This window comes from Apteryx mantelli, chromosome 6 (genome assembly GCF_036417845.1).
Source record: "Apteryx mantelli isolate bAptMan1 chromosome 6, bAptMan1.hap1, whole genome shotgun sequence".
NCBI classification, from domain to species: Eukaryota; Metazoa; Chordata; class Aves; order Apterygiformes; family Apterygidae; genus Apteryx; species Apteryx mantelli.
Window position 1 is genome coordinate 37,685,785 of NC_089983.1, and position 12,667 is coordinate 37,698,451.

A 12,667-nucleotide genomic window follows, 5' to 3' on the forward strand; every position below is an offset into this window, starting at 1 on the left:
GGGTACCTCCTCATATTCCCAAAGGTGCTGTCCAGAACAAGTCACATACAGAGCAGCCCAGGGTCTAGAGGGGAGAGCACATACAATGATATTAAATTTCTGCAGTGAAATGAGTTGCTTGCCCATCATATTATGATGTCTATCTGTTTCCCTCCTTTCACATAATCTCTTCTTCTCCTTTTATGTCCTGCTTCCCCAACTCTTCCTCCATCCCACTGCATTTAACACAAGTTTACACAGACCATCTCTGGAAGAGGCTGAACAGGTACCACTTCAAAAGCAACACCATCATTTACATTGCCTCCATAAAAAAAAAAAACTTGGCTCTGATCAGGGCTGGCTGGTCAGTGCAGCTCGGAGGTATATACTTGCCAGCTGAATGTGCCAAAGGGGAAATATCTCTCTATGTTATCTGTTGGTCATCATGGGAAAATCCTATGGGGATCTACCCACCGTTCCACTAGGGACAGTATAGGAATCACCATAACTTCATGTGAACCTCTATTTTGGTCAGATTGGCTCCCAAATAATCTCAAGGCAGTGTAAAAGCTAATCTCAAAATTTTATGAAATCACCTGAAGGTCTTAAGCATTCTTGGCTCCCTTTCTGTGAGGCTTCTTAAGTTGTATGGGAAATTTGCTGTATTAACATGAAAGGTTTCACCTGAGAAGCCATACTGCTCCACACATCTGTGCACTTGGCAATGGTGCCTTTGATGAACTTTTCTGGCCGCTCTCTAAGTCTTAGCAGCAGCTTTTTCTTGTGACACAGCATGTTTTTCTCCTTGTGTTCCTCCTTCAGAAAGGATGTGATGACGTGATAATTCCAGCCCATCTCTGAAGGCAGGCGTTCCAGCACACTGATTTCAGGCAGTGGACTTTCAAGGTGATCTGCGTGCCCACTTGCTTCCTTGCTTTGGGAGAGAGCATCCCCCTTTTTTTCACCATTGCACCACTCCATCTCTTGGACAATATATTGCTCCAACAGTCCTCCTGACAAAGCAACTGAGGGAATGGAGCTTGCAAGGGATTAGTATTCACCTTGCAGCAAAGGAAGGCTGAGTACATTAGTTACTGTAACTAATGCTCCTGGAGACACTGTCATCACACCTCCATCTTGTGTCCTAGTCAGTGCTGCTCAACAACATCGGTTGTGAGGTGTCCCAGGAGACAGCATCACACATCACCTCCCCAGTTTTGAGTGGGTCAGGACCCTGGTTGACCACAAACCTCCTTTGGCTGAACCCTCCTCAGGAGGAAGAAAGGCCTATTTGCAATAAAGTGCCCTGCTAGGACAGATCACCCACAGCACCCATGAAGCCATAGCATGCATCATCTGACTGACAGATCCTGTACCTCACTGCAACGCCATGAGCCGCTCTGCTCCCCTCTTACAGCTGCAGGGAGAGCCCATGGGGTTTTTAACCAAGCAGAGCCAATGCTTAGACTGAGGCAGCTGACGTTCAGGCCCCAGGCAGTTTCCCCTGCCCTGTGTACACACCGTGAACCAAGCATTCCCATGCCTTTGGGTCATGTAGAGCAGATCTTACCCACGACTTGCCTTGGCCCTAGCATATGCAGAGCTCTATTAGCCTAGTCAGGAGCACGCCTGAACTGAGTGCAGCCTCCAGTCTTGCTCCACACCTGGCTCCAAGATCCCTGGCTCAGACTCATGCAGTTCATAGAGGCAACCTGAGCCAGGAAAACCCATCCAGGCCCTCTCTGAGATCTGGGAAGTACAAAGCCACATGTGAGCCCACTTCACATGCCAACATCTCTGCTCCTCCACCCAAATTTCCACTCTGCATAGACACAACATCAGCACTAATTGCAGCAAATGATCACAAAACGGCTACAAGCAAATTTGTTGTTCCTCAGGGTGGCAGAAAAGGTCAAGGCTGTCACTTGAAGCTCAGCTCTAGCAAAGGGTCCAGCATCAGTTCTAACTACCTAGGACCAGCTCCAGACAATTCTCCTCTGGCTTCCAGCTGACAGGGGTGCACTCCTGGCACAATCCCACCAATGCCCAGTTAACTGCAAGACATGTCTTTGTGACCCAGTCCAGTACTGCCAACCTGAAGTCCTGCCTCCAGCAATGGTCAATAGCAGATACTTAGAAAAAGAGCAGACACAGGTAGATCTTTTCTGCATCAAAGTCCCCACCTCCTAGCAATCAGCACTTTAGGGATTTCCAGAACTGGAATGTGCACTAAGACCTTCATGTTTACTATCCCCCAGTGGACCTGTGCTCCATTATGTCTAATTCATTTCTGGATCTATTTAGACCTTTGGCCACCAAAATACCCTGTGGCAATCAGTCTCAGAGTTTAATCATGCTGTATTTTAAAGTGGACCCTTCATGTTAGGCCCCGTCTCTCTGGAGAGATGAGGAAGAAACCCTGTTGAGTATGAGGTACGGGGACTGTCCTGCACCAGTGGGGAAAGGGAAGTGGGAGAACAGATGTTGTTAGGACTGAAGCAGAGGAAGTTTTGCAGGCGTAGGAAGGAAGGCTAATGAAAAGTAGCTAAGTATTTTTTCAGGTAGCTAATGAAAATGACAGGAAGTAGCTTTCTGAGCTATGGGTGGGACCTACATCTCAGATAATCTAAAAACTATCTTGATCCTTTGCATGTGTTTTATGAAGGCAGAGGGGATGGTGCATAAAAAATGCAGGGGGTATGCTGGGCTGGGGAAACATGGGAACTGAGAGAGAAAAGTAAATCAAGCTAGTAACAGGAAAGAGCTAGCCATTCCCTTCCCCATGCAGGATGTGATGAGGATCAACACAGTCTTCATCTAAGCAGTCAGCTGCGTTTTCTTCCTGTGTGCACTGAAGACTGGCTTCTCAGTTCACAATTTTCACATACCTTCTAGCAAGCAAGAGCTTAAAAGTCAAGTCACACTAAACAGAAAAAAAATCAGGCTTTTTTTAACATCATAATTTAACTCATAGTTTAATTTTGTGATCTGCAGAGCTTGGCTCATGATGCTGAATTTTTTCAAAGTGGAAATATTCTTGCTTGGACTAGCGATATGAGACCAACTGGGGACAGGGTATTAGCATGGAACCACAGCTCTTCACATATCCAGCTATGTTGCCTAGACCTATCTCAGGTAGGCAACAGAAAACAAGCCCTACACAACTGAATCCATTAGGGTTGTTGAAGGGATCCTTAATTCCTTGTTCTAACATTGCCCTGAGAGTCCCAATCTAACTGTCATAATGCACAGGGCAGAGAAGAAAAATCACACATTAATTCTAAAAATAAGATCTAAATCAAAAGTTTCTGCTCCCTCCCTTGCACCAGGGGGAGGTATTTTGCAGCATGATCATAAATTTCAAACTTGGAGAGCATTAGTGGCGTACTGCATTGGTCTTTCTGACAAGACAACATGGGTCCTGACTCTTATCTCACTAGTGGGGAAAAAAAATCCTCCCACATAACCCTACTGATTTCAGTTCATTAACTTTGTGCTAGGACCTATCCAGCACCTCCCAAAGCTGATGGAAGGTGGACGAGCAGAGTCCTTCCAAGCTGGCAACATACGCCTGATCAGTGAGCTCGGAGTGAGGCCTGGGGGAGGAGGGAGGTGTTGGTGAGGGTGAGGGAGTTGGATGATCTCACTCTATGCCTTGTTTGGTCACACCCCAAAGCTGACAGGCACTTCAGCCTATTGCTTGTGGTGGCAGGTTCTCCGTGAGGAAAGCAGGACTGCAGCAGCATCAGCAGTACAAAGGGGCGTGGACGGCCACAAGCAGTCACGCTTCCCACTTCTCTCGAGTGTGGAGGTAGTGTTACTTAGCAATGCTTCTAAAGAAAACCCGAGAGGCTTTTCATTTTCATTTGTCTCAGTCTAGGGATTTGTCCTCTGAAGGTCTGGAACTGCATATTGCCTGTCACTAGGCAGTGAGAGCCCTGACAGAGAATTGCTGTGGCTGGCCAGGCTCCTGTTACAGAGCTCTGCCTCTATGTCAGCCCCAGGAAACATCACAAGCTTCTTCCCCAGCCATCCTACCCCCTCCCAGTCCCCCCATGAGCACCACTTCAATGGTCCTTCCAGTCCTGTGAGGCAGTATCAGAGACAAGGAGAGAGATGACAGGCCCCTCCGCCCAGGGCTGCTTTTCATCTCACCAGTGGTGGGCACTTCCCCACCTGCTCTCCTGGGAGAACATATCATGGTCAGACTGAGCTGTAGGCGCATTTGTTTTCTTCTTTTTTGCTCCCTTTCAACTCGTCAATCCTCAGCATCCCCCATGGGCCTCTCTAAATAACCCCCCTCCCTTTCAGATGCTGATGCTTTTCAGACAATTAGACTGCAGGCCAGACCATCGGCCGGGTGTAAATCAGTGTAGTTTGTCAACGTTAATTTACACCCACGGAGATTTTCCCTCCCTTCGACACCATTTTGCAGAATTATATGACATGTCTTTTATCTTTCCTCGCAGTTTAGCTTGCCTTTCCCCTTCCCTGGCCCCCGAGTCTCTTGCTTTGCTCTGAGCTCCCTGTAGGTTTGCTGGATAAATTGCTTATTTGCAATGTAAAGTGTCTCTCAGTGCCACAGCCTGGCGCAAACAACCCTGAGAGAGCACGTTCATCCTTACTTGTGCAGCAAAAATTCAGCCCTGGCTCTTCCTGGCAGCAGTTCCCTATAGCACATACTGTTCATGACTTGCTATGGGAGGAGATGTGTCCTTTATTGCCACCACACAATGCAGGACCTCCTTGGAGAGATGTAGGGAAAGGAGAACAAGAGGTCTGATCCTACAGGGGTCCTGAACTCTCTATTCTTCTGAAGCTGATGGCCATGGCTCACCCAGCTCAGCATCGTATAGGATCTCACTGTCAATAGGCAGGATACCATTAACAACTTCTTGTTGCTATGGTGATACTGATAGATAGTCCCTGGGGTTTGTGGGAATTCAGGGAAAGCTAGCAAAGAAAGGTGAGGGGGTCAAAAAATCCCCCCAGAAACTGTGAGTTTGCCTACAGATGACCAGTTACGTGACATCCTAGGTGTATTTAGTGGCACTTACCACTTTCTAACTCATTTTCCCTCCTAAGAGAGCAATACGCTGTTCTTCAGGACCAGTGCAAACACTCCTTTTAGCAGTAGGACTCTGGTGCACAGGCACACCGCTGTAAATGAATTTCTGTAGGCCTTTCATTATGAGGCGTTATTTTTGCAGCTTCACCCTGGCAATTCATTTCACATACAGAGCAAAAATCTTGGCTCCAGCGAAATCACTGGGACCTTTGCCAGTGGGCAAAGAGCCAGGATTTTCCCCTGCTCTCAGATGCCTTATCACAAGTGACAATTTCATTCAGCTGCCACAATAGCCACTGGGAACCTCCTGCCCTTCCAGAACTGTTTCAAGTACAGAAAAGCTGCTGTTACACAGAGTCTTTTGCTTTATTTTCCAGGGGCTCAGTGAAGAAGTGCACTCTGTAAAGGTGGTGTTGTGGGTTGTCTCCCAGCTTTCTACTCTGCGTTACACAGTTTAGTGCAATCTCTTACCCTTCATCCTAGCCGAGTAATGAATGCTGGCCAGGAGGGACTAAGTTCCGTTTGTGATTGGGCTTTCTTGCCTTGTAAAAGCACTCTAAGGATTTGAGGGACAGGAACCGTCTTTCTGAAATATCAGTTCTCTTTGGCTTTGCTTTCTCTGGGAAAAACATTCTTAATTCAGGTTAGCTGATGTGTTAACAAAGAAGTGATAAAGTCCCAGCAAAACTCCCTCTTCCCCTGTACATGATATTTATCTCAGGCCAACAAGGCATATACAAACTGCAAGATGCCTTGTTTTTCGGGGGATTTTAGTATAATTAGTTAACATAGGAGCAAGATTTTTTTCTAGCAAAGATTCAACCTCTTCTGCCGTGTTATATGTCCAGAGGTTGCACTACACACTCGCAAACTTACCAGAGAACTTTTTACTCTGAACAGTGGTACCAATCCAATTATGCAATTCCCTAGTGAGCACTCTTCTTCCAGAAAGTTGTTATTGTTTCGGATCTGTTATTATAGAATAAGTATATCTACAGGGAGCAATACCTATAGTGGCATCATCATGCTGACAGAGTTTTCCTAGTAAATGCTCCTGTGTAGATCAAATCCAATTGATGTGTCAGCTTTTCCATCACTTTGAATACTCAGATCCTTCCCCTCCCTGTGAACTCAGGAGCAGGGTAATTTTGTCTCCAGTTCCTCTCTTTTGCATCCATTGATAAATGTGGTTTTAATGGACTATGGAATCTGAAAGCACTTTACATGAGGAACAGATCCCAGGGGCAAAATTTAGTTAGTTTCTCCTACATTACATGTGGCTATTTATCAAATTTATTGGGCAAGGTTCCTAAGCGCGTGGAGACCTGACTGGCACTGACAGAGGCTTTCTCATGTATAGGAACCCTTTGATCAGACTGCCAGCATCATTTATTTGCTTGTGTTTCATATTCTTGAATGCTCCAGTAAGTTATTTTTCCCAGTTGACTATCAGAGGCAAACGCTGCTCTTTCAAGTTGGATTTGCACCTCTTCCCTTCACTTCCATTCCAATTAGCTATGGGAATTTTTTTTTCCCTAGCTCCTTTTGCCTGCCTGTCTGTATTAGAAGCTTTAGGAACACTGATGGCTGGACAGAAACTCCAGTGGGTGACTTCCTTGTAGGAAATGTTTCGGCCTGCAATTATCAAGCTTAACTGCTCTGCTTGGCGTGCTGCTGGCCAGGGCAAAGAGCACAGAGGCAGCTGCAGTGCCCTGCCTTTCCCTCAGCTAGGAGCAAGGGGACATGGGGGGGGAGCTGAGCGTACTACGGAGGGGGAGAAAAAAGGCATTAGCACAAACCAGGACTAGATAGATGCAGGTGCTGCTTTATTGCTCTGGAAGATGGGGGAGGCTGTAAGAATATATTACTTTCTTTAAATAGGATGTCTGTCTGCGAGGAACTGTTGATATTTCTGCTGTGTACGCAGCTATTATTTTTCTGCTAACAACTTCGTGACTGCAGAGACATGACAGAGGGTGAACTGCCCAGAGCAGCTCCGGGCTGAGCAGCAGCGGCCAGTTCGGACTGGGCTTTTCACAGGAATTTTGGGTTCCTCCTGCTTGGAGACATCTGGGCAAATGTCTTTAGGTGCAAATCCCAACAGGATGGAAAGAGCACATATTCCAGAGGGCATTCCCAACTACAGTCTGCCCTAAATACCTGGTTACCAAAGCTTTCTGAGGATAGATCCCTTATGTCAAGATGCTTAATGCTAACAATAGCAAATGCATTCAAGGCAGGAGAGTCTCTCTAGGCCGCCTTTGACTCCAGTTTGGCACTAACTCGCAGGTTACCATAGGAATGGGATTCACAAAGATCGAACTGAAGGCAATACAGGCCCATGTGATTGTTCACCACACCCAGTCCTGGCCTCACCTGCCCCCATGCACATAATGTCATGTGCACTTTATTGGGAAGATTTTTAAAGTCAACATTAAGAAACAAATTCCATGACTGATTAATACCAAAGCATATGCTCCAGGGATGGTCCTAACCACATCTACATGTTTTAACATATCTGTATTGTGAGGGGACACTGTCTTTTTGGTGCTCCACCAGTTCCTACTCTACAGTGGGAAGTGATGGAGGAGGAGGCAGGACATGCCCTTCTGTTTAGAGTTGGCTGTAGAAGAGCATTTTGTTTGCTCAAATGTACTGGATGCTTTGCGTGAGTGAGCTGCATCTGGTCACAGGGCAGGTTAGCGATCGCGCATGTATGACCCTGAAGAAAAGAAAGAATGAATACAGCACTTCTGCAGCTCTTTCTAAGCGAGTGAGGGAGAAGACAAGGACTGTAAACCAGATCCCCTCTCCCTGCTCTGTGGACCTCAAATATTAACTATGCCTCACATCCTCCCCCTGAGGCTAAGTGTGAGTGAGGCACAGAACCCAGACCCACACTGGAACCAGAGTCACACAACACTCCCATGCCCCTTCCTAGGCCACTGACTAGCTGCAAGGTCTGAAGCTGGCTGCTCCCAGCCCACACTGGGCTCTATATTTCCCTAGTGATAGAGTAAGATATCATTACTTTCATCCCTTCTGCAAAATGTTCCGAGTGTCTCATTAAGGTTGGTGCACTCTTGTTAACCTTTATTTTTTGCAACTGGGAAAAAATAAGGCACAGGCCATAGGAGCTGACTAAAACCATTGCATGCAAATTTAAATTACCAAGGCAGTACTAAGAGCTGAACCAAGAGAATCATGTCTGAGCCACAGGGAAACGACCAGCTTTCATGTAATAACTTGGCTCCTGTACAGCACTGAAAGTCTGCAGCCTTTGATGCTGTCTCAAAGTATCCACACTTACCCAAAACTTAACACTACAGCAAGGACAGAGAGAACCACTTACAGATACAATTGGGTAATATCAATCAAAAGAGAGAAAATATTGTCTATACAGACACCCAATCACTCATGGGAAACAGATGTGACTCCTTTACAAACTCCTTTTTTAAGGAGTGCCTTGAGGTGGCATTTGCTATTCCTCTGAACAGGAGCAACATACAGCTTCTAACTAGTGCTCATTACAGACAGCAAGATAGAAAGTTGCTTGCAGGAAGGTTTCCCATCCTTTGAGGCAATGGGATGTTTCTGAACAGCCAGCCCACGGCGTGGTGCAATAAAGAAAAATAGGATGGGGATGCTGCAGCCAGGGTGTGGTAAGAGTCTCATGCAACACTGCACCTCCGAAAAGCATTTTACCTCAACTTCATAAATACTGCCAATCAACACTAACTGCATGTAGCTATAACACCTCAGAAAGTTTAATTACCACTTAAGAAATGGAAGACAAAATGAGCTACGTGACCTTTCCCACCCCAGATCCTGTAGGTCAGCATTATTTAAGACAACTGGGAGCCTGAAAAGCTAAACATTAGTGTTGGCAGATGAACAGATGGATGGATTGCTGCCAGCAAAATCCATCTTCCGCTTGCCTCTGTAGGACTGGGTGACATTCAAAACTAAGTACTTCCCTATGCAAAGAGAAATGAACACAATGCAATGAGCAGGCTTTAAAATGGACTCATCAGCTGGCAGAACCAACAGCAAAATGCTTTATGGCTGCTATTTAATGTTGCAGGCAAGGCTGTAAAGAAGAGACATTAGGCTGTGACAGAGGTGGGGAACGTAATGACCACAGTGGACTTGCTATAAGCCAACCCATGAGCAATTGTAAAAATCTTGCAGTTTTCCTTTGTGCGTAAGTGCTCTAAATCTAATTAACCTTTTAATCAGAGCAGATCAAGTTACAGTAGTACTATCAAAGGGGATTCTCCATCTGCACTTCCATGGAAATTTCCATCTTTGCTCAGCTTGGAATTTTTCTTGTTTAGGCTCTAAGGTTAAATCCTCCTCATCTTTGAAAAACATAAAAGACGAAGCCCAGTTGGTGGGAGATTTCTTAATGTGGCCAGTTACTGGGCAGACATCAGCTTGCCTAGAAGTTTACAGATGGGACTCAGGCCAGAGCCTTCAGACCCAACTCAAATACCTGTTGCCTGAACTCTGAGAACAATCCTGCTCCCTGACCGGGCAGGTGCGAGAGGAGCCATGCCGCACTGTATCAGAATGAATCACACTACCCTCCTTGACAGAGAAAGCTCAGACATCTGAAACCCACAGATTCCCACATATCCCAGGACCTTCTGATGCTCAGGGAGGACTCCAAAGTAAAGGATTTCATTCAGCTGTTAGGCTATGACAGACTGTTCTCTCATCTATTACACTACAACATGATTTTTCTAAATTGACACCAAGTACTCCGACATATATGTTTGTGCCTATAATGCTCCAAAGGATCGTTAGAGTTCTCGGTCTCTGATTGGTTTACAATATCACCCAGATCAAATGGTATATTGTGTTTTTTTTACAAAGGGCTGAGGTCTTCAGGGTTTTCTACATCTGCTGGCAAACAAACCCCAATCAAGACTGGGACCAGGTAAATGAAGCTTCCTGACTAATCCACTACAGCACCTGGCTTTGCTGAACTTGCTTGCGTAATCTGAACCGAAAAGAACTCATTACTATCGCCCATATGTCACCTCTAAATATACTTATGTATTAGCATCTATGCAACATTCAGTACAAAATCCATATGACTCCTTTCAGCAAGCAGAAGCAGCAAGAAGTGGGGAGTTGCAAAGGTAGTCTGGAGATGGAGCATGTGAGGATTTCTTTCTTGGTGCCATTTAAAACTTGTTGCAGATGGCCAGTGACGGAGGAGTTATTCTGACCTGCCCCAGATGGGCCTTGTCTTCTTTCTTGCTTGAAGCTAAAATGGATTTCTTTTGTATGAAGTGTGTTTACTAGTGTTTCCTCTGGAAAGGAAGTTGGGTAGCCTGGGAGAGCAGGTCCAGGACGAGGCTGAGGAGTATCAGAGTCCTCAGCACTACAGGCTCAAATTGCCCTAACCAGCCTCATCTCAGGCCTCCATCCTTGCTTCCACCACCCACTGGCACAGGAGCTGCATTTAAGCCCTTGCCCTGATCCTTGCCTGAGCTATGCTCTATGTATGCTGGCCCTGGCAGCTTGACTTCCTGGGTGGCTTGGACTTGTGTCGGGACTACAGGTTTCTCTGGTGCTTGCTTAGCTCAATCTGGCAACTACCACTGGGCCTACTCTGCTCTTCCACTTGGGTGCAGTCCCCTTGTCTGAGGCTGCTGCTTTGGGCTGCCCTGCTGTCCTTGGCTCCCACCTCACCTTCCCTTGCAGAGCAGTTCACTCTTGCTGCTTGCTGACAAGGAGCTTGCTGAGCCCCTGGATTTGGACAGTGCTACTGTCCCAGGTCAAGTACAAGAAAGAAGTGCTCGCCAAGGAACAAGTGAGTGGGAAGTCAAGAGCTTTTAACTGCTCAGTGCACCACCTTCCACCAGGAGACCTTCCAGACAGCGTGGGTGTAGGAGCAAGGCAACTCAAGCCTGTCGTGAGTGGTCTTCTGAATGGCAAATGATTCAAATGAGAGCATTTGAATGCTAGTGGATTTGTGTTATAACAGATAAAGCACAAAACAATGTTTGCTGTCAGCTCCTAAATAACAGTAAAAATCCAGCAGCCAATTAACTACCTCCGGACAACACGCATTTTAACTGTCAAGACTACAAGACACATCCACTGAAAGAGGAAAAAGGCTACATCCCTGTAAGAGACCGCAGTCAGAGTGGATAAGTCAGAGGCCTCACGCTGCTACTACTCCCAACCTTACAGATGATGAGTTCTTAACTCCAAAAATCATTGTATCCCTTGCGGGCACACACTGTGTTAGACTTCATCTTGACAGACAGCAAGGAATTGATCAAAGAATTAAAAACATAACTGGTTGCTTGGCTACCAATGATCCCTATACAGTTATATTTGCTGTGTGCAAACAGAGCGCAGTACAAACCAATTATCCATCATTATGACTCTGAAAATGTCCGTTTCAGAGACCTGAAAACAACAGCCAGGTCAGAGAGGAAATTTGAGTAGAAAATACAAATGATAATTGGGAGATTCTTTTTTGTTAAATGTTCAAATATCCTGTGACTGAGGAAAATATTGGTTTGGGGGAAAAAAAAATAAGTCTTTTTCATTGGGAAAGTGAGAGCAAGCATGCTATGCATATAAACACTGAGCAAATGGAAAGCAGTAAATAAAAATGACAAGTTAGGAATTGTGAAAAACTGATAAGGGAAAGATAAAGGCACAGGGAGAATTAAAGAGCTGCAGGGTTAAGGATGGCATGAAGGAGCTGAAATGTATTGAGTCCTGAAGAAAGCATAGTCCCATTGCAAAAATGAAGTGGAATGACTGTCAGCTGCAATGCCATGAATGTAAAGTAAGTAGCAAGTTACCCTCTGTCAGTGCTCAGCAGTAACTGTCTTAGGAACTCTGATATTAATCTCAGATAGTTCACTCTTTTTTTTTTCTTTTTTAATCCCTAAAGAAGAGAAAAAGGTGGCCTTAGATTTAGGTCAGTTTGGACGATGTATTTCACAAGAGCAACACATTTCAATTGGTTGGGAATGGAGGCTCACCCAAAGCAGACTAAAGAAAGGTGCATGTTTTTCATAGTGAATCTAATTAACCCTGGAACAACTTTCTGGGGGCTGTGATGATTAATGGGAATGACTAAGACATGGGAAATACAGCCCTGTGCTTGTGTGAGGCAGGTTGGGAGAGCTAGCAGGTGCAATGGCTGTAGTGATCTGCTAATGTCCCTCCTACTTCTTGAAACAGATATATGGATATTGCTATTTAATAGACTGAGGAGCTACATATTTATTTCTCTCCATTAGGTACTATTTTTTTATGTGCCACCCCCAGAGATCAAATCATTAAGTCTTTCATAACTGTGACCTTCCTTTAGCAAGGTCTGTCTTTGATCTATCAATCAAACCGAGTCTTGGTGCCAGATATGTGGATAAGCTGCTGTGCTTGGATGCCTTATCAGCGACATATTCATGAGAGTATGCACCACACAGATGCTGGCAGCTTAGATACTCATGGGCTAACCTGTGGACTGAATTTATCACCATGGCTGTAAACCCTTTATGCTCAGCATTGCTGATGTCCAGCCTCTCCTCTCCTCAGCAGTTCATCTTCGCTCTCCTAAAATACAAGACAACGAAGGCAGCCACA